This window comes from Pelodiscus sinensis, chromosome 6, assembly GCF_049634645.1.
Source record: "Pelodiscus sinensis isolate JC-2024 chromosome 6, ASM4963464v1, whole genome shotgun sequence".
NCBI classification, from domain to species: domain Eukaryota; kingdom Metazoa; phylum Chordata; order Testudines; family Trionychidae; genus Pelodiscus; species Pelodiscus sinensis.
Genome location: NC_134716.1, coordinates 68937759 through 68960636, shown reverse-complemented (window position 1 = coordinate 68960636; position 22878 = coordinate 68937759). Strand labels below are relative to the sequence as shown.

At 39.6% G+C, this 22878-nt stretch overlaps 1 long non-coding RNA gene across 1 annotated transcript; it reads left to right on the top strand.

Moving 5' to 3' along the window:
- Window positions 1-152: 152 nt before the first annotated feature.
- On the top strand, window positions 153-21391 carry LOC142829897 (uncharacterized). The gene is made up of 3 exons (XR_012904802.1): window positions 153-5109; window positions 13906-13995; window positions 15998-21391. It is a non-coding gene; the product is annotated as an uncharacterized LOC142829897 (long non-coding RNA).
- The last annotated feature ends 1487 nt before the right edge of the window (window positions 21392-22878 follow it).

Here is a 22878-nt window from a genome sequence, read left to right as displayed (position 1 = left end):
TGCCTATCTGTAAATTTTGATTATTGACTGAAATATTTGTCAGTATAAGGTATATGGTTAAATAGATATTTACCAATATTTAACAATGAAAATCTATTCCTTCTAAGTCTACTTATAGAAATAAGTAATGTATTATTTAGAGATATGTCAATCTGTCCATTCTGAGTTCTTCATAGATATTATGATAGTGTAGTACAATTTTGATACCTGCTAAAATACCTGAGATATTTTTGTAAAACTTTCACCCATCTGTGCCTAACATTCCTATATATATCTTTTCTAGGGGGGAAAAACAATTAAACCTGAAATGACTGCTGCAACGTGAAATCTTACTGTTATTCAGCAATGCAGATCATAACATTTTCTAGAGTAAAAATTATCCAGGGGTTTTAAACTAGCATTGGAATCACTGTGCAGTTACATTCTTCAACAACTACTGAATCACAGAGATGTGCTTTTTTCATGCAAAAAGCAGCTGCAGGCGCAGTGAAATAGTCCCAGGGATGCAATTAAACTCAATTGGCTTTTAATGTATTCTACACCCTTTACAACTATTACATTTCCACAGTAATACATTACTTAAAGTAACAATTACCAAGAGATTTGGATTGTTTCTGCACAAAATGTTACAATGGGAAGAATACTATTTACATATAAACTAAAAAGAAACAGGCTTTTTAAATGAAAAGGTAGAAACATTAATTTAACTTTAGCTTGTATCTGGATGTAATTGTGTTCAGAAAATGAGCTCCAATCTAATATCATAACAACAGTTAGGGTATCAAGGCTCAGTTAAGTGGGATGATAAATGATATCCTACTAAGGACATAGTATTAGGGCAATACAAAATACTGAACTGAGTTAAAGAAACTTGAAAAAAATAGGCTGTCCCTAAATATGGAAGACCAGATCCTCAGCTGGTGAAAGCTCTGAGCTTTACATGGCACATCACAAGGGAAGCACTCTCTCTTTCTCTGTTGGACCCAGATCTTTTATGTTAGCTTGGAAAATATTTTATACCAGCTTTACAAGGTCAGTATTCTCTGACCCTTCCAGCAACCCCATTAGTTGTTTGTTGCTTTGCATTTTCCTATTCTCCATATTTGCTTCATCAATGAGATTTTATTTGTGACCTTAACTTGCTTTGTATTTGAATACAGTCTTGTCATGGTATTGCTTTGATTGTTAGGACCCTTTTCTGTGTAAAGACTCATTTATCAACTATATTTACATCAGCCCCAAACCATTAATCACTTTCTGTAAGCCAGAACTAATTAGTATGAGTGTCAGTCCTTTTGTATTCTGGTCCCAAATCAAAGCTGACTTCTTGTGTTCCCAATTTTCCATAAATGCTGTTTTCAGAATGGCTTTTCACCAGAAAATAAAATAAAGGGTAGAATCACAACTCCCTGTCTGAATTATTTACACAGCTCAGGCATAACAGTGCCATTACTAGAAGGTTGCCCCAAATAGGCAGTTGAGGACTCCCATTGCCAGCCTTGCCTGGAATAGTGGACATGTTGGGGGCAATCTTGACTTGGAAGAACTCACTGGTGCCATTCAAACTGACCAAAATTAGAGCACTCCTGAACCCACGTTAAATGGATAGGCAGAGGAAAAATTCTGAGGGAGAAAATGGAACCCCAAAGGGTAATGATCTATAGTGTCAGCCTATCAATACAGGCTAACTAGGTGGTTGCCTAGGGCACCAAGATAAACAGCTGTTGAGGGATTTGGAGGCGGGGGCGCCAATTGCGCACCGATCGCGCATTTCGCCTACGACGCCAGTTGCCGGCAGCTCGTCTAGGGCCGCTCCTGATGATCTAAAATCCGTTAGTAACTGGAGAGTGAAAGAAGGATGAGAACCAAATATCTGTGAAGCATATACTTTTAAGCAGAGATCCATGATGTTAAATAAACCAGGGATTTAGTTTGAATTTTTATATCTATTTTGGTAAATAGAAAAAAAAGTCAAATCTAGTTTCCTGGAACATAGTCTTTAAATATTTCAGTTCTAGATTAAGTAGAGGTTAATCATGGAGACAGAATTCTGTTCTAGGTCAAGTATACACTGAGGTTTGGGTTGAAGTTTCAGGGGGTTGCCAAGTTAATCTGTACAGAATAAACTTAAAAAACAACAAATGGTCTGGTAACACTTTATAGACTAACAAAACATGAAGATGATATCGTGACCTTTCGTGGGCACAGCTTACTTCTTCAGATGACCGGAGTTTTGAGTTTAGGATGTACAGACCCAAAATAAATAGGGAAGAAGGGAGGGGGGAGAAAAAAAAGGAGGAGGGCAGGAAACAAGGAGCAGAGGGTATGGAAATATCAAAGGGAAAAACAGGAAGGCAGAACTGGGAATCAGTGAGCACCTGAAGACTGGGTAGTTAAAATGAAGCAGGTAAGAATCAAAGGCAATAACAGGAACCTGAAAGTTTGGGGTCAGAATTGACCAAACAGTAATCCCATCCATGAGTTGTTCTTGTGGGCATTCATCCCAAAATGGTACAAATGAAGTGAACAGACTTTCCTGAGAAACTTTCAGTATCATATGGCACTGACCCTCACTTCTATAACATCTGTTTATTTTAAAATAGAAAAAGGTAAATAGTTTGGATAAAATTAAGTCCAGTTTGAAACTTTATCTAAAACTGACACAAAATTAAACATAATAAATTTAGCTAGCTATTTTAAATATAAGTATATATACTTCTACACTTTCTCTTTTGGATTGTTATCAGACATGGAAATACCAGAACATAAGAGATTATTTCCACAATATATACGATGACATTAAAATCTAGTACATGATTGGTGTTTAATAGAAATGACTGGGAGTTTGGAAATCTGAGTAGAAATTTTGTGAGAGCAAACTAATAGTTCAGAAAATCATCAGATAATATAAAAAATGTAAACCCTATTTTTTAAAAATTAGGTATATGAAATGTCTGTTTGCACATGCAGGATGTATAATAGCACAAACAAGTAGCCAGTTAAACATATAAATATAAATTACATTCTCTCTTATCCAAAATGTATGTTATTCAGCTGGTCCCCGAGTTGCAAATGGTCGACTTATGACCATTTGCAGTTATGACCGAAGCTGTCGTAAATGGTGGACCCCGAGTTACGAACGCGATCCGCGCTTACAAACAGCGCGGTAGTGTGTAACTTTATGGGGTCCGACTTACAAACAAACCGAGTTATGACCAATTGCTTGGTCCGTAACCGATTTGTAAGTTGGGAAGAGGCTGTATTAATTAAGAGTAAGACTGTCCCTTAATTGCACACACTTTTGCCTGTCTTCATGTGCGTAGTTATGAACACTTAGCCATTCAAGTTTCTATTGTTTTGTACCTGGAAAATGAGAACAAGAGCTCTTACTGGCTATACCCATTTTCATATATATATATGACTACTCCAGACATGCTAAAATAATTTATCTAAATTGAATTAAATCCCTGAATGTTCAATTCACTGAGCCTTATTAGATTGAAATCTGCATTTGTACAATACTGAGCTGCTAAGAAACCCTTTATTTATGTATGTTCTTCTCACCTTGAAAACCATCCATCATGCATTTAAATTGTTTGGTCTCAGGAATGTCATTCAATGAGACAGTCAATGTAAACACATACCGCCCACTCCTTTGACCAGAAAGATGAATATGAAAGCGTACTTATTGTGGATCTATAGTATGACAGATTTTTATTGAATGCGCTTAGCTCTACAAGCTGATATTTTTTATTCCATTAAGCTCCCGGTAAAAATATCTAATTAAAAACAAGTTACAGAAAAATGTATTTTATTAGCATGTTTTAGATTTTACTTTTATTTTGTGCTTTCATATTTTCTTGGATGATTGCTAACTATTGTCAATGTCTTGCCATTTGAAATGCATACAAAATTTCTCATGCCCTTCTAGTGTAGTACATATTTCACTGGGTTTTTCCTCATTTTATATCAAACAGGAGTGTGTCTGATTTCTTTTGCTCTTTTTTGAGAAATAAACCACAATATAATATGTGCCATTTGCAATGGGAGAGAACATATGGCACATTAAGGTTGGTGAGTACTTTGCCTGGGTCATAACGAGATTGTTTCTTCAAAGAAAGGAAAGTCGCGTTTCCACAAAAACAACCAAAATAAAAGGAAAAATGACTTTCAGTCCCACGATGGTCAATATGTGCCCCTCAGGTTGGAATTTCAACATCAGGGTTAAAGGATGATGAACAATGAAAGAAAGTCTTTTCTTTGTCTGTTTTAAGCAAGGAAGCAGGGTCACTTGGACAAGACGTGCAAAAGCAGGCGTATAAAGTAAATGCTAATCTCTTAGGCTATGTTTGCACTATAGGATAAGGTAGAAATAAGATACACAACTTCAGCTATGTTAACTGCGTAGCTGAAGTTGAAGTATCCTAACTCGACTTTTGGTGCTGTCCACACTACAGGAAGTCAAAGTAAGTGTAGCCAGACAGACTGTCCCATCTCAAACAATCTTGCTTGCCCTCTGAGATGTCTGTATACAGAGCAGAGAAGGAACAATAAGAAGATCAGCATAGCCATTAAGCTTTGATCTACTTTGACCAGGATATGCGAGTTTCTGACTCTGAGTAACGATTAAGGAAATAAGCTAAGCTCGAGGCTGCAAGAAGTGTCAGGCTGGCACCTATGTTGATTCGAACACACACAGTCCCTGGGAGAGGAATTTCCCACTGAGAAAAGGATCCCCAGTAATTCCAATTTAGTTATCTCTCTTACAAGTGTAAATTAAGTTCACAACTCCCTTGTAAGAACTGGTCTCACAGAAGACAGACCAGCCCCATTTGGCATGACAGACAAGAAACAGAAATACGTGACCCCATGAGTATAAAAGATAGGTCCAGCACACACTCACTTTGAGTGTCATTCTACCCTCTACCTGCTGGTCGGGTTAGGTGTTTGACCTCCCGAGGTTCTATGGGGACGCCCACCTCGTATTTTCGTCTTTCCTAGGAATTGAGGGACCGGCCCTGGCCTGACATGCTGGAGTCGAGAGGCACAGAAGGGGGTAAAAATTGTACCTGGATGTGGTCCTCTGTCTTAAGTGTATACATAGAAAGAGTAAGCTGTTTCTTGGTACCATTATTTCTATTTTTCTATCTTTATCTTCTTTGTAACCATTTTAAGATCTATATTTTGCTAGTAGTTAAGAAATAGAACAATAGCCATTGCAAACATATGATTTATAAGTTTCTTGCCACTTTAACCAGAAAGGACACTCTCTAAATGACTTAGCCACCTGCATTCTGCTACAAAGACCTTTTACATCTGCACTTGAAAGGGAATCCTCTGAACTGTCATTCATGTTAAAATTCGACACTTGCCAACAAGGACTTAACAAGTCTTTGAACTTTCTCACCCATTACCAAGACAGTTTCCCCAATTATCACCTGTAATACCATTAACTCACAAACATCCCACTCTCCCTACCTTTAATATCAGCAATTCACAGACACTTACCTTCCTTCCTCCCCCTTCCCACCCCCCCGCATCCCCCTTCTGTTCTGCAATGTGATTTGTCCTTTTCATATTTGTTCATTTTTTTTAATTGTATCCTTTGGTATATATGGTTGTGACTACTTTCTTCCACTATTTGATCTGAGGAAGTGGGTCTGGCCCACGAAAGCTCATCATCTAATAAACCATCTTGTTAGTCTTTAAAGTGCTACATTGTCCTGCATTTTGCTTCAATAAACCTGTAACTGTTTAAGCTTTAACCTGACTCCTTCAGTTGCTGTAATAGAACCAAGCACAATTTAAAAGAACTTCAGCCAGTCATAAAGGGACAGACATAGGGAGAGCTTGGGCGTTTGGATCTGTGTCACTCCCAGGTGACAAGATCTGTTGGGGCACCTTTTCAGCCTTTCCTAGGCTGCCCTCTGCGAAGGAACCCCTGTGTTCTAGCAGCTAAAATCTAAGGTGTAATAAGCTCTTCCTATATAACGGGGCGTCTGTTGGCCTGCTGGCCACCCTCTGCGATGGGACCTCGGTCCTAGCAGTAAAGTCACGGACGTTAAACTATTTTTCGGGGCGCCCCAGCCTCCTAGGCTGCCTGCTGCAACGAGACTTTGTGTCTCAGCAGTTGAAGACTTGGGTGTAACACACACGCACACACTGCCCTGACCGTCGGCTGACAGTAAGAACACTTTCCCTTTGACTTCCCTTATTCCTCATGGAAGCAGGACTACTGGCATCGACCGGAGTGCCCCTCTTAGTTTGAATTAGCTGTCTTAATTCGACCTGCTAATTTGAACCTTGGAAGATAGATGGCAGCAGCTTCAATCGTTCTCTGAAGTGTAGATGTACCCTTACAGAATGAAAGGCTACCCTAAAAAACTGCTTAGTAACACTGTTCTTTTTCATCATTTTACTTCAATTTAAATTTACGTTGAATGAGACTTTGTAACCAGATATAGAGTCATAATGAATATGCACAAAGGGGACAAATTAAGAGAGAATAGGCAACCTCAATTCTGACATTTCCTGCAATTCTAATAATGTTCTTTAATATAGGTTTCTGTTTACATTATGTATTACAAAATGATCTGCAAGAGATTAACCTGGAAAATAATTTGAATATTACATTTGAAGTAGCTAAATGTGTGTAGATATTACATTGATGGCATTCAGTGATTGTTGCCAAAAGATAAATAGATGGTTTCTTCCACTAAACAAACAAAAATGATTGATATTTTATTTTATTACTACTTAAAGGTGACCTATAAAGGAAAGAACATAAAATTTGTGTTTGACTGTTTTCATAAATAGGGGGAGGAAATGTGTATGATTCAGAGACATATATTTCTGCATGGTTTTTAACCTTGGGAATGTCAGGAATGAAAAGACTGCTTTTTGTTTATGCTGGGGGGGGGGGGGCATTGTGGGTCTAAGGTGCATTTTCCTTTCAGAAATGAGAGTATTCAGTGTTTAAGACAGACCATTTTTTCTCCCAGGTTTTTGAATTATATCATAGAATCATAGAATACTAGGACTGGAAGGGACCTTGAGAGGTCATTGAGTCCAGTCCCCTGCCCTCATGGCAGGACCCAGTACTATCTAGACCATCCCTGATAGACATTTATCTAACCTGCTCTTAAATATCTCCAGAGATGGAGACTCCACAACCACTCTAGGCAATTTATTCCAGTGTTTAATCACCCTGACAGTTAGGAACTTTTTCCTAATGTCCAACCTAAACTTCCCTTGCTGCAGTTTAAGCCCATTGCTTCTTGTTCTATCCTTAGAGGCCAGGAAGAACAAGTTTTCTCCCTCCTCCTTGTGACACCCTTTTAGATACCTGAAAAGCGCTATCATGTCCCCTCTCAATATTCTCTTTTCCAAACTAAACAAACCCAATTCTTTCAGTCTTCCTTCATAGGTCATGTTCTCTAGACCGTTCATCATTCTTGTTGCTTTTCTCTGGACCTTCTCCAATTTCTCCACATCTTTCATGAAATGTGGCAGCCAGAACTGGGCAAATACTCCAACTGAGGCCTAACCAGAGCAGAGTAGAGCGGAAGAATGACTTCTCGTGTCTTGCTCACAACACACCTGTTAATGCATCCTAGAATCATGTTGGCTTTTTTTGCAACAGCATCACACTGTTGACTCATATTTAGCTTGTGGTCCACTATAACCCCTAGATTCCTTTCTGCCATACTCCTTCCTAGACAGTCGCTTCCCATTGTGTATGCGTGAAACTGATTGTTCCTTCCTCAGTGGAGCACTTTGCATTTGTCCTTATTAAACTTCATCCTGTTTACCTCAGACCTTTTCTCCAAACTTAATAAGCGTACTCTGTATGCCGATATCTAAATGAAGATATTGAACAGAACCGGTCCCAAAACAGAGCCCTGCAGAACCCCACTTGATACTTCTTTCCAGCAGGATTGTGAACCATTAATAACTACTCTCTGGGAACAGTTATCCAGCCAGTTATGCACCCACCTTATAGTAGCCCCATCTAAGTATTAACCAAGTATTTTATGTATTAACAAAGTGTTATAGACGATCTAATACTAATTAATTAATTCTTCATCTCTATTAATCAGGATGTCAGTTCCAAGGTGCTTATGATGTTTCAGCCCTACCAGCTCCCCCTTTTGTCCATAAAACCTTCCAGGGTAGATACAGTCTGAAATTTTAACACAAGGAATAATATCCCTGCTATCTAAAACTCAAAAACAACCCCCAAAAATTATTTTTGGACATACAACCTAAAGAAACTACAAGCCACTTTTGTTTTTCCGCTGCATAAATAAAATAAAAACTCTTTACCCACAGGTGTTTAGCTAAGACACAAACATTTTTTTTGCAGTGAGCAGTATTATAAATTCAGCCCTTGCTACATATAATAAAAGTGGGAACTGCAAGACCTTCAATTTCAAATATAGGCAGAGACCACATTTCCAGGGGCAGGAATGCTGAGTGTTTAATGGTGCCCTTCATAAGAGAGCAAGATGCTAAAAATATTGGGATTTTTAGTTTTTGTTTTTCAAATCACTCAACAGTGGATTCCAGTCAAGGCAGTACTTTAAGACTTAGTTTACCGATTAATCAAACGAAACAAGTTTCTAAGCATGGCCCACATTGCCCCTATCTATAGCGTCACTGGGAAGGCATTATGGGACCTATCTCCCAATTCTAAGAATCTGTTGGAGCTAGCAGCAGACCAGGACTACCTTTGTGAAGCTCTTGTGTCTTGGGCTTGGTAATTCATCCTTTTGACAGTAGTTTAGATCCTTGAAGCTTTGTTATCAGGGAATACTTTGTCCTGGCTGCTTCAGGGATACTCCCTCACATCCTTAAAGCAGGATCTCCACCACTGAGAAAGTTTTGCTGAAAAAGATAAAGACCCATGCTGTATTTTCTTCATTAATTCTGCAGAAAGCCTGGGGCAATGTACTTTTACAGCTGTGGCCAAGTCTTTCAACCCCTGGTTTGCTCAATCCTCATCCTTCCTCCCTTTGTGTGGATTGCAAGACTGCAGGAAATGATTCCACAAGGGTTCCATTTTTGCTGGGGAGTGGAAATATGCACATACTTAGTCCACATACTTAGCATTCTTTTGCATGTGGCTCTGGTAGCACAATGCCTCCTCTAACATGGTTTGGCAGTGAGTATGCATGGTACCAACTTCTGTTACAAACATGCTTTAAAAACATCTTTTAGTCTTTAGTCCCTAGCCCACCTTAGAACATGGCTTTATAAAGAGGCTTTCCCTTTCCCCCACTGGCAAAATACATTGGAAACTTGTGTTATTTAAATAGAGATCAGGTAGATTCTTTAATTCCCAGTTTTACACTGGTGAGGCCAGGATTTTTTGTAGTCTCTCTTTCTTGTTGAATAATTAATTCATAGAGAGAACATACATCTGTAGCTGTGTTCCTTTTTCTTTCACTAAGATTTTTCATCTGTCTTTAGAGCACTGTTAATGCTAACAAATGTCCAAAATGCATATTAAAACGAAAAGATTCTGGCCATCTTAAAGAAGAAAACAGACTGACAATATAGTTAGCTTTGACCAAAATACTTCTGTCTCCTAAGCATATCCTTCATGGGATAAGTGGAGTACATGTAATAAAAGAATGAAGCTTTCACAATAATTGGTTAGCAAGCAAGCCAACATATTTTGCTAAATCTTCACAGTCTTCACTTGACTAGTTCTGAAAATCATTAAGGATCATACCTGTTGAGCAACATTCAAAGAGATGATGCTAGAAAGTCAAGAGATCATAAAATTCACAAATCTACAAAATCATTATGTTAAGACTGAGAAATAAGGTAAGAATATCAGTCAAACTCTGATAGGGCCATCACAGCACCTTTAACTGCTCTCCTTTGTATTCAGCAATTGTGGTAGTCACCATTGTCTCATAAGAGGCTTTCGAGAGTCCAAATGCCACAATGCTTTAGCAAAACAAAGCTTACAGAATGGTTCATTCCTTAATTGCAGAGTCCATTTTAGAGTTTTATGCTTAAGATTTGACATGTACATATGTGCATTGGACCTACTCTGAAATCCAAGAGCATGTCCCACACTTTCATTCATAGGCTTCCCTTTTTATTACTTACCATCAAATCCTCTTCCCATTGCTGGATGGTTATTGCTCATAGAGGCGTCCTCCAGTAGGACCTTACTCAGGTATTGAAACCAATGCCACTCCCTAAATTAGTTAGAGTGGAATGGCTGTCTAAGTCCCGTCCCATCCTCAATACACAACAGAAGTCTGAACAACATTTCTGCAATTCACTCAGGCTGACTTCCGGAGGGGATTGTATTTGCTATTATATGACCAACCCTCACCCCAACACGGTTTCACTGTATTTTATACAATTCTAGTATATAAATCTATAATACAAAATCTATTTCTATAAATAGTTGTCCTGATTCATGTAAATGATCTGGGGTAATTGTTATGGTTAGTATAAATGGGGAAGTTATTATGCTTAATAAAAATAAGAAAGTGAAACGAAGATTAATTATGAAAGAGAACTTTAGTATAGGAAGAAACAAATACTAAAACAGAACAATCTTATCTATTCAGCAGTTGTATTTTCTATCACAGAGAAAGATCTGGATTTTTTTACTCTGCTGCATATATGTGTGTGTGTGTGATAATGATGTTGCTCTGTTGGTGTACCTCAGAGTTGCTTAACTGAAGCCAATTAAGTGATACTGATTTACTGAAAATCTAGGCCCTTGTTTTCTTATCATACAAACTGCACATCAGAGTAACTTAAAATTTCATGAAGATTGGGGGGCAGTCCCTTCACCATATCCAATGTTCAGACTGCTTTCATTAGCAATTCTCTATCTCTAAGCTGTTTGTCTGTATTCCTTAGGGACTGTCTCTCTCCAAGCTGGCTGTTCTTTTTTTAGCTTTGATTTGTGTTCTCATGCTTAGCAGGAGAATCTCTCTCATTATACTTTATCAATGTTGTCAAAAAGTTCTACGATTCTAGTGTTGCTCAAGATAAATTGAATCACCTGTTTCTTAGGTTATAAAAACTGATTGGAGGATGTAAAAACACTCTTTGAAAAATGTAATACAGAGTAAGGAGCTATTTATTAGTACACTGTTTTTCCAGATTTTTCATCCTCTTGAGCACTCTGTAAGGGTGCATATATACAGCACCCAAAACTCGAAATAAGATATGCAATTTGCTCTACGCAAATTGCATATCTTATTTTGAAAGTTGGGGCATCTACACAGTGGCAAATTTTGAAATAACGTGCTATTTTGAGCCAGTCCTTATCCGTCGTGCAATGAGATTTACCAGGATGGGAAAATAGCACACCTGTTATTTCGAAAAATATTTCAAAATACTGGGCGACTTGTGTAGACACAGGATAGTTATTTCTGGATACGTTTGGTATCCTTGAATACCCATGCTGTTTAGATGTACCCTATGAGGAAAAAACCCTCTCACAGACCAACTGTTCCCTTGTAACACACTAATCTCCTAATATCTGGTTCTCAAAATATTTTAATTTGTAGACAGTCAAGAAAGTTTCTTTGTTTTTATTGTGGTATATATTTGAAAAGTATTACTAGAATCATTTGTAGCCTAATATAAACAAAGGTCCGGGTAATTTTATGATAAATACTATAATTAACATTATGTAGGATAAAACGGGGACAATCCGATTGTCATTTTTGGGGGTCTTAAATTGATTACTGCATGAGTCAGGAAAATATTCTGCCTTGTGCAGGACTAGCGAAATCAATTACTGTGTTATGAGGGTTGGTTTATTTTTGTGTGTCTGTGTGTCATGATTCCTTTTAAAGTGTCAGATGCTGTCCACTGTCGGAGAGAGTTCTTGATGAGCTGATAGGTTTTGTTCTGCATAATAAGACTATGTTCCTATAAAGAACTAAGTATATTCTATTACCTTTGCTCTGTATTATCCAAGTGCTGTGGAAATCCTCAAGGAGCCTGTTCAATTGTCTTTATGATATTTTTTGTGTTCCCAAAGCATTTCTCGGTGGTATGATGGAGTCAGGATGTAACCTTAGGTCTTCATTTAAGGTTCCAAATAAAATAGGACTGTACAACCCATGGCACTTATCATTTTGTCTGAGAAACCTGTTCTTAACTAATTATGTGATTGACATCTTTTAAATTATTCTTACACTATCTTCTACTAAGCAGCATATCAATTAAAATAAATTTTGCATACTCAGTGGTTGCATCTATATTTGTTTTGCCAGTGCATATTAGGTGCATATATTGAACACCTGGATACCTAGATGCCTTCACTTACATTTCCAAAGTTGACCAGTGTTATCCCATTACTGAAAGATGGTTAGAAAGAATGGAGCAAAATCTATAATTAAAAGTATGGTGCACTACTGCCAGGTTTCTTGCTTAGACTACAAAAGCATTTCTGGATTCTTCCATTACTGTTTGACTCACCTACCTATAATGAAAATAAAGTTACATGTACTCCTGGAAGAGCTAAATGTGAAGAATGACAGCATGAATTGAAAACTTGTTACCAGTAGGGGGTGAGTGAGTGGTAGGATTTAATAAAAACTCTGGGCTATCTGGCTTTGGCTCATCAATTCCATATTTACTAAAAATTGAGAAGGGGTCATTGTTTTGTTCTACTTATCTACATTTTATTATTCTGTCTGCTTTCTCAAAGCCAATTCTGGGAACTTTTCCAAAACTTCTACCATCTGTGGCTCTTAGCACAGTGTAAAAAAAAGAGGCTGATCTCTAATAGAGCTAACGTGAGCATCCCAAGATAGATTTATATTCTGAAAAACAAGCCCCTACTAACGTTCTTTGCTTGCTTGTCAAGGCTGTGATTAAGAGAGAGAGCACCTGTCTCACTAAAAATTACAACTGCTCCAACTCAAGAAGCCAGCAATAATGTTGTTACATCTGTATGGTAACTTTCAGAACATCGGCACCACTGAACACAAAACACTCTTGATTTTTTTTTTCAACAAGGGCTTACAGAGGCTTGGATATCAAAACCCCTGTTCATTCTCCTTCTTAGTGTTGCAAAGAGCTGTCAAAGGACTTCGGAAATAGGATGTTACATTTAATTGTTAGAACCATAACCTCTCACGAAGAGAGAAAAATGAACATATTGGATCATGTTTTCCAGAAAATATAAGACACAAAAAAACACTCTTGTGGTATTAGGACATAGTCTGTGTCACATCACATACTGTGGTGGAGTAAACATGTCACTTCAGAAATTTCTCTTGCTATTATGTTGGTAAAGAAACCACACTTCAAGGAGTGTCACTATGCATGAACACAATACAGGACTATGTAGCACTTTAAAGACTAACAAGATGGTTTATTAGATGATGAGCTTTCATGGGCCAGACCCACTTCCTCAGATCAAATAGTGGAAGAAAATAGTCACAACCATATATACCAAAGGATACAATTTAAAAAATGAACACATATGAATAGGACAAATCACATTTCAGAACAGGAGGAGGATGCGGGGGAGGGGGGGAGGAAGGAAGGTAAGTGTCTGTGAATTAATTATATTAGAGGTGGGGAGAGTTAGATGTCTGTGAGCTAATGGTATTAGAGGTGATAATTGGGGAAGCTATCTTGGTAATGGGTAAGATAGTTTGAGCCTTTGTTCATTCCTTCCCGGAGAGTGTCGAATTTTAACATGAATGACAGTTCAGAGGATTCCCTTTCAAGTGCAGATGTAAAAGGTCTTTGTAGCAGAATGCAAGTGGTTAACTCATTGAGAGAGTGTCCTTTCTGGTTAAAATGGCAAGAAACTGTTTTTTCTTTGTGATCTTGTCTGATATCTGTTTTGTGGGCATTAATCCTGTGCATGAACACTGATGATTTTGTCTTGGTCTCTCTTAGGAACTTTATCATCCAGCCTTCCTGTGACAGACTCTGCTAAGGAGAAGGAGCCAACCCAGATCCACTGGAAAAAGTTAATTGTCTAAGTAGGTGAGTGAGAACTAATTAGGTAAAGAGTGCTTGGGCCTTATAAGAGATTATGAACTGCAGAGTGGGATCAAACACACAGAGAGAAAGTCCCTAAGGAGAGGAATTCTCTGGTGATTTTGTGAGGGAGGGCACCAGAGTGCTCAAAAAAATTGTGAATACCACACCTGAGCAAAACCTGGTCCAACAGCAGGAGCTCACCAGGTGCGAACTCTCAGCTGCAGGAACCCCAGATCACAAAATAATTATACTTTGTTCCACAGAAGAATGGCCCAGGTTAAAAGTCTTCAGGGTCCTTGACCCTAGTCAAAGAAAGCTTCCCTGGCTGATGAGAGGAGGCCCAGACTCCAAAAGAGAACATTCAGAAAGCAGGGCCATGCTGATAAGGAGCCTGAACAGAAGAGACAGATGGACTTAAGTGAGGATTGAAAAACTAAAGTTAACTTGATCCTTTCCCCCAGCAGCTCTGTTGCTAGGGTGAAGGTTTATTTGTGTAACATGTTCTGCCTTGGATTAACTGAAACAGAATTCTAAAGGGACACAGTTCTATATAGATATATATAAGCTTCACTGAATTTAGTGAAAGCACTGTAGAAGAAACTGAGAAAGAGATGCAATCATGGTTCTGCACTGGGACTCTTTATGACTGCCCACCATTCCAAAAATCACTTCTGCTATTACTGTTTCTGATTAGAATTGGTGAGGGGCTATTTTAGTTGTGTCTTCAGACCATAAAGATTTTACTCACTGGTAATATCACAGGTCTGCCACATCTCCAGTTTCTCCCAACCTTATTATCACTTCGGTACATACTTTTTCACATTACACATTTGCCTACACTGTTCTGCTACATAACATTAGATAACTCTCACCTTATGTTCCCTCAGAATCCCATGTGGATATATTTTGGCTGTAATTTCTGTTGTGTATCTGCTGCATGCTAACAGATTAGCTCTGTTACGTGTGAACGACTCCTGAGGAGAATCTGGCACAATGCACTCAGTGCTTCAGCAATGAAAGGATTAGTCCTGTATCTTGAAAAAAATGGTAATAGACCATCAATTCAAATCAATGACATACGAGGACACAAAGTCACCTACTGCTATACAGTAAGGCTGTGTCTAGACTGGCAAGTTTTTCCGCAAAAGCAGGTGCTTTTGCGGAAAAATTTGCCAGCTGTCTACACAGGCTGCTTGAATTTCGGCAAGAACACTGACTTCCTACTGTCTGAAATCAGTGCTTCTTGTGGAAATACTATGCTGCTCCCGTTCAGGCAAAAGTCCTTTTGCGCAAAGCTTTTGCGCAAAAGGGCTAGTGTAGACAGCTTAGATTTGTTTTGCGCAAAAAAGCCCCGATTGCAAAAATGGCAATCAGGGCTTTTTTGTGCAAAAGCGCGTCTAGATTGGCACGGACGCTTTTCCGCAAAAAGTGCTTTTGCGGAAAAGCGTCCGTGCCAGTCTGGACACTCTTTTCCGCAAATGCTTTTAATGGAAAAACTTTTACATTAAAAGCATTTGCGGAAAATCATGCCAGTCTATACGTAGCCTAAAAGTGCTTTACCTAAATGTACTACAATAGGCATCTTATACTATGAATATTTTAGTTACTTTGTTTTGAAACATTTTATTAAAACTGTTGCCACTAAGGAACAAAAATCTGACCTCATGGTGATCAGCCTCGCTATGAACCATTGAATATAACCAAGAAATCTGCAGGAGCTATTTGCTTCTTTCTGCCCTTACAAAGGGAGAAGCAAAGCTAGCTATCATAATGCTAGCTGATTAAAAGAAAGGGAAGGAGTTAGCTTTAATCACTGTTGCCATCTCCATCACACTTGGAAAACTGGTCTCAGCTCTTGGAGTAGCTGATAAGACTGTGCTGTGCCTGTGGTTTTTTTTTATCAGTGAGATCAAGTAAAAGTCAACATCAAAGACAAAAGCTGAATTTTCTGTCTTCACTGTTCTTTTCTTCACCTTCTGTGTTTGTGTTTTGTATTGTCTTCTAGGAAACAGGACCAGACTACCAGCAGAGATCCAGCCCAGCTCAGCTAACTCTTCTTTTTTCCTTCAAAAAGACAGTTATCTTCATCTGTAATGCAGCCCTTAAAGATGCAGCCAGAGGAGAAGCAGGTTGTGGCACGACATGAACCCTACTAGCAATGTGCCACATAGCAGTACCCTGCTCTGCCTTTCCTGCTGCCATGGCAGACCCCAGTGCTCCATCTGAGTCCCCCACAGCTGCAGCCAGCTCCTAAGCCCCTGCCTGGAGGCAGAAGAGGAGGGCCCCATCTTAGTCTGGTGCAGAGATCCTGGATTCCATTGAGGTCCTGGGAGAGGAGACAAACCTCCAGGATCTCTGAACCAGGCACAGGAATGCCGACATCTATGGCCAGATGGCCAACAGCCTGGGCCAGAAGGGCCACATTCACACCCAGGAGCAGGTGTACATGAAAATCAAGGAACTGAAGCAGGCCTACTTCCACTCAGGGGCAGAACCCCAGACCTGCCCCTATTATGAACAGTTCCACTCCCTTTGTAGTTGTCTCTGATCTGGGGACTCCCATTGTCAGTCTCCCAGTGGGCAGGCTCATGGATGAGGAGGAGGTGGAGGAAAAGCTGAAGGAGAAGGAGGAGGCCAGTACCAATACCATGCTCACCATCCAGGAGCTAAACCTGTCATTGGAGATGGTACCCTCCCTCCCAGGATGTCACCCAGGGCTTGGATGAGGTCAGGGAAGGCCCAGCAGGTGATTCCATTACTTTCCCTAAACCCACACAGGGAGAGGCAGCAGGTGGTGAGGGGCTACACACTTTTTACCTAGCCTTCTCAACCTGGGCATCACACCACAGCCTGTGCATGTGGGTGCACAGGGAGCACCAGTCCAGAGCACACAGCTTCAATGAACCTTCTGCTCCTGCTCACAAGGGGCTCATCTAGACTACATCCCTCTTTCGAAAAGGGATGTAAATTAGGCAGATTGAAAGTGAAAATGAAGCGTGGATTTAAATATCATGCGCTTCATTTGCATATTTGCATCCGATCACTGTTTCAAAAAAGGGCATTTTGAAAGTGAAACTGCAGTCTAGACATGGTGCTTTTGGAAAAAAAAAACTTTTTTGAAAGATCCTGTACTCCTGAAAAAATGGGGAGGATCATGGAGAAGTTTCCCTTCCAGTTGATATAATCCAATGCCTGAGGGTCAGGAGCCCAGATGGGGATGTGGGTGCCATCAATGCCCCCCCTGCAGTTGGGGAAAACTGGTGACAGTGGGGTCAAGGCCACTCACGGTGATAACGCTGCACAGAAGGATGGTGTTGATAACCCTCCCCAACTGTACAAGAAGACAAACAGAGAATCACAGGGTTGCTAGAGTCCCAAGGAATTCCCTGAGCCCAACTCCCTTTCCCCACACCAGCACCAACCTTAACTTGCCCCATCCCCAGTAGGGCTATGTGAAGCTGGGACTGGACAACCTCCCAGGGAGGGAGAATCCTCCACACCCCCTTCCCTAGGGAACCCCATTTCAGCAACTGAACCTCCTGGGACAATAGCAAGAGAGTCATAACTGCATGACCACGGCCCTGTTTGTTGATCTCCCCACGCCTGACTGGTTCCAGACAGAGCAGTCGCTGTGCAGTGTGGCAAGCTTCCAAATGGCGATGGTGACCTGCTTCTGGAGTGGGATGACCAGTCTCATGTGGGTGTCCCATCATCAGAGGGCAGTGGTGAGCCACGCGCAGAGCTCCAGGAAGGTGTCCTTTCACATGTCAAAGTTCTGGAGCCACTGCTGGTCATCCCACCATTCTATGACTATCCAGTCTCACCAGCTGGATTGTGTGCAGGGGAGGTGGGAGGGACTGTGCTGCATGAGCAGCACATGCAGAGAGGTGGGGAAGTGCCCCAGAGTGAGCTGTGGGTCCTGTTGCTGCAGTGTTTTGTGAGTAGCTGAGAGATAGCCGAGTTACTCTATAACTGGAAAAAACTTAAAAAACAACGAATGGTCTAGCAGCACCTTAAAGACTAACAAAACACGTAGATGGTATCATGAACTTTCGTGGGGTACAGTAGGTTAAGTGTTTTCATTATACATAGATTCATATTTCTTGTTCCTTTCTGAGTTCTGGAACTTGGGATGATGCTGTGGCCATGTAGTCCACAGTCAGACTGAGAATCACAGTAGGGTTTTGATAGTTATGCTGACACTGTGTGTGGAATCTGCTGTGGGACTAGCACAGGGATGAAAGGCTTAATCTGTGATAGGTTTATTTAGTTGTCTAGACTAGGAAAGAATATGTGGCTTAATGTGTTGATTCAATTTAGGAGGGAGCGCTGCCTGCTGAGGAGCAGTTCCTGTGTGCTCTCCTAACAACACATTCTGGTTGATATGCAGGGATAGAGAGAACAGAGGATAGATGATCAGGAGACAGCAAAGTTATTGCCTGTCATTTAAATAGATTTGGATTACCCAGCAGGATTTTGAAAAGTGGTCAGTAATTTGCCACTGTTCCTGTGGAGGGACTTAGTTGCTGAAGATTCCTTTCCTTTAAATGTCACACAATCATAGAACAGGTGTGCTAGAAGAAATGATTGGTGGATACGGGTCTTGGTAGAACTCTCATATATAGATTATGATTATTTTCTGTAGAGTCAAAAGACCAGCCCCCCAAAATGGGGATGCATTGTATTGAGCACTGCACACACAGATAAAAACAGTCTGATAAATATGCCAGAGAGTTTACAATCTAAAAATCAGACATAGGCCTGAGAAAACAGGCTGTTTACCACAATGGAATGGTTTAGATGTTGTAATATGAAGCCACCATTTTTTGAAGGCCAGGAAATATGATGGATTTGAAAGGCTTTAAGATTACATCCTTTTGTAGGACCTTAGGTTCCATATAGAATTGAAATTTGAATTATTGCGTGTCAGTCAAACTGTAACTGTGTCCCAGTTCTTTCTTTCTATGTTATCCAGAATGGCATCAACAATGGAAATATGAAAAGTAAAAACTTTTTGAACTAGAGGTTCAGAATTTATCTCTAATTTTAGATTTGCAGTCAAATGCAGCAGCACTTTTTAGATGCAAATAATTGTAGGCAAAAATTATGGCATTTAGTCAACTGCCTAATGAAAACCATTACTAAAACCACTCGTATTTGTAGAATTTCCACAGTTTTGTATTCATTTTGTGAAAATTGGTCTATTTTCTTTTTTTTTTTTGAATGTCAATCATAGACTTTTTTCCTGTGCTGCTAATGGAACAATTAAATCAACAGCACATTTGTCATCCCAAATGCCAGAACAGAACTGGGCAAATGTCAAATAGACATGATTAGATAATTGCATCCAAGTTCCAACAACGTTATGTTTCTAAGCATTTTTAAAAGTGTATTTTTAATTGTTTGTTCAATTTGTGAGAGAATCTTTGTGAAAATTAAATGGTGACATCTGTATTTACCTTTCTAAATAGCAGAGAGAAATTGTATTCTGTCACAGATAGAACACACACACATGATTTTTATAATTTTAACTAATTCACCTTCAAAATAAGCATGATTATATTTAACTATTTAATCTTATGGTATTTCTTTTAAAATGGTACATATTTCACTACCAGTCTCAGAGGCATAGCCATCTTAGTCTGTAGTGGATTTTACCACAAAAGCTTATACCCTAGTTAATGTTAGTCTGTAAGGCCATGTCTACACTACAGATAAGATAAAAAAAGCTGCAGTCAATCTTCCACAGTATGAATTAGCAAATCTGGTGAAGTCACGCTAATCCAAACTGAGAAGGATCTCCTATCAATACCGGTAGTCCTACTTCCACAAGGAATAAGGGAAGTCAAAAGGAGAGTGTCCTCCCTTTGACTTTTTTCAGTGTGGACAGCACCAAAGAGTTAAGCTATTTTGACTTAAGGTACGCAATTAATGTAGCTGAAATTGAGTATCTTAATTTGAATTTATCCCTTAGTGTAGAACAAGGGTAAGGTGTGACAGGACTTCTCATTGATGACACTTCCAGTATGTTTGAAAAAGTTTGGTTTTTTTGTTTCTCTGTTTGGTCAATGGGACCTGATTTTCAGTTTCCAGGTTCATACAAGATTGCCTATGCACAAATATGTGTCTATTTTGAACATATACTTAGGTGCATGGCTATATTTCTTGAGAATGCAGGGTAGTTATCAGGAAGGGGAAAGTGCAACTGGTATGTAAACAATAAGGGTGATCAGAGAGGGTGAGGGGCCCCTTACTGGATGAGGGAGGTAACCTAGTGACAGATGACGTGGGAAAAGTTGAAGTACTCAATGCTTTCTTTGCCTCTGTCTTCACAGATGAGGTCAGCTCCCAGACTAATACACTGAACTATGGGAAGGAGGTGGACAGCCCTTGGTGGGGAAAGAACAGGTTAGGAACTATTTAGAAAAGCTAAACATACACAAATCCATGGATCCCGATTTAATGCATCCAAGGGTACTGAGGGAGTTGGCAAATGTCATTGCAGAGCCTTTGGCCATTACCTTTGAAAACTCATGGAGATCAGGAGAGATCCCATACAATTAGAAAAAGGTAAATGTAGTGCCCATCTTTAAAAAAGGGAGGAAGGACAATCCAGGGAACCACAGACCAGTCAGCCTTACCTCAGTCCCCGGAAAAATCATGGAGGGGATCCTCAAGGAATCTGGTTGGTTTCTAGTGGAGTGCCCCAAGGATCAGTTCTAGGGCCGGTTTTGTTCAACATCTTTATTAATGACCTGGATGTGGGGATGGATTGCATCCGCAGCACGTTTGCAGATGACACTAACCTAGGTGGAGCAGTAGTTATGCTGGAGGGCAGGGATAGAGTCCAGAGTGACATAGACAGATTAGAGGATCGAGTCAAAAGAAATCTGATGAGGTTCAACAAGGACAAGTGTTGAAGAATCCCAAGCATTGATTCAGCCTAGGGACCAACTGGCAAAGTAGCAGTTCTGCAGAAAAGGACCTGGGGATTACAGTGGATGAGAACCTGGTTATGAGTCAACAGCGTGCCCTTGCAGCCAAGAAGGCTAAGGTGATGGGATGCCCACACCACACAATGTCCAAAGAAGTTAAAGTGGTTAGCTGGGCCAATTAGCTCCTCAGACTGTATTTGCATGAGGAGCAAGGGAGCAAGAATTAGATGAGAATCAGCTGGATGGGAATAGGAGAGGCCTGTATAAAGACCAGGAGTGGAGTTTGTAGTCTCACTCAAGGAGAAAGGGTATGGAGGGAGGGGATAGACAGAGGAGACAAGGGATTCAGACCTTTAGGGCTAGGATTCTGCACCCTAGGAATGTACCTGTGAGACCAAATGCTGCCAGGATCAAAGAGATCTAAGGGCTGGGCCCAATACACAAGGGCTACGTCTAGATTGCATCCCTTTTTCGTAAAAGGGATGCAAATTAGATGTGTCGCAATTGATAATGAAGCGGGGATTTAAATCCCCCCCTCTTCATTAGCATAAAAATGGCTGCCGCTTTTTTTCTGCACAGAGCTTTGCCGGAAAAAAGCGCCAGTCTAGACGCGGATCTTTCGGAAAATAAAGCCTTTTCTGAAAGATCCCTTATCCCTCTTAAAATAAGGGATAAGAGATCTTTTGGAAAAGGCTTTATTTTTTTCCGGCAAAGCTCCATGCAGAAAAAAAGTGGCAGCCATTTTTATGTTAATGAAGTGGGGAGATTTAAATCCCCGCTTCATTAGCAATTGCGATATGTCTAATTTGCATCCCTTTTACGAAAAAGGGATGCAATCTAGACGTAGCCAAGGACTGTAGCAATTATAGGTTTTATGTATATATTTTATGTAACACACTTTGTGTTGCAGTTGCCAAAAGAAATCATGTTTAAATTATACCTCCACACACTTATTCTAGGAATCAAAATGTTCTGAAAATTCTTATTGGAATAGTTATATGCTTGGGAATATTTCTCCCCTCAGCTCCACAGATATAAGTTTAGATACCATAGCTTCTCTGGGCTCATATTTTCTATCCACTTGTCAGTAAATCAGTGACATTTGGTTGAAAGATTTTTCATCATAATTGATTGTTGTGCTATTCTGAAATCTGACATAGATGTGCTTCTGATGATGGATGATTCACTGGTTAAATGAATGAGACCCTGATAATTTTTCAAGGGGTAGGCCTTGCCAGTTCAAATATTCAAGTTAAACCCAATCCGTAACTCCATGTCATCTTGTATTGTTGTTCCAGAACAGTTCACATTTAGAGGTTTCAAGAGGCAGAGGTGTTCACATTGTGGGTAGAAAGCCACTCACTTGGATATAATTAATTTCTATATATCTATTGAGCTAGAACTTAGTCTCTGAAAATCGGACAGCTTTCCAGTATTTCAAACTGGGCACCCAAATTAGTCACCTTTGAACATTTTGACCTAAACGATGACAAATATTAATCTGTATTGTGTGCTACCAATATAGAAAGTACTTGTTCATACTGAATAAAGGTGTTTAATTTTACACTATATTTGTGTTAGTATTGGTGACAAAGTATCAGTATAAGGAAAGAAGTGAACTCTTCTTTAACTTTTAAATAGGTGTAAGTAAAGCTATGTTCTTGTAATAGGATGTTAAAGAAATTATCCACAAGATGTGGTTCACTCTATTAAAAAATAAGACCCCTTGCATTATATTGCAATGCAAAATACATTATTGCTTTTAGAAAGAAACCTGCAAAATCTCTCAAAATAATTTTTGAAGAGTTTAGACCATATATAACTTTCTCCTTGATGACGGAAAGCAATTATGTGATGCTGACATGTTTGGGTATGGTTAAGACAACACTGTCTCAATATGTAAATTATCTATGGTGCAAAAATGGTATAGAATTTCATCGTTATGTGGCCT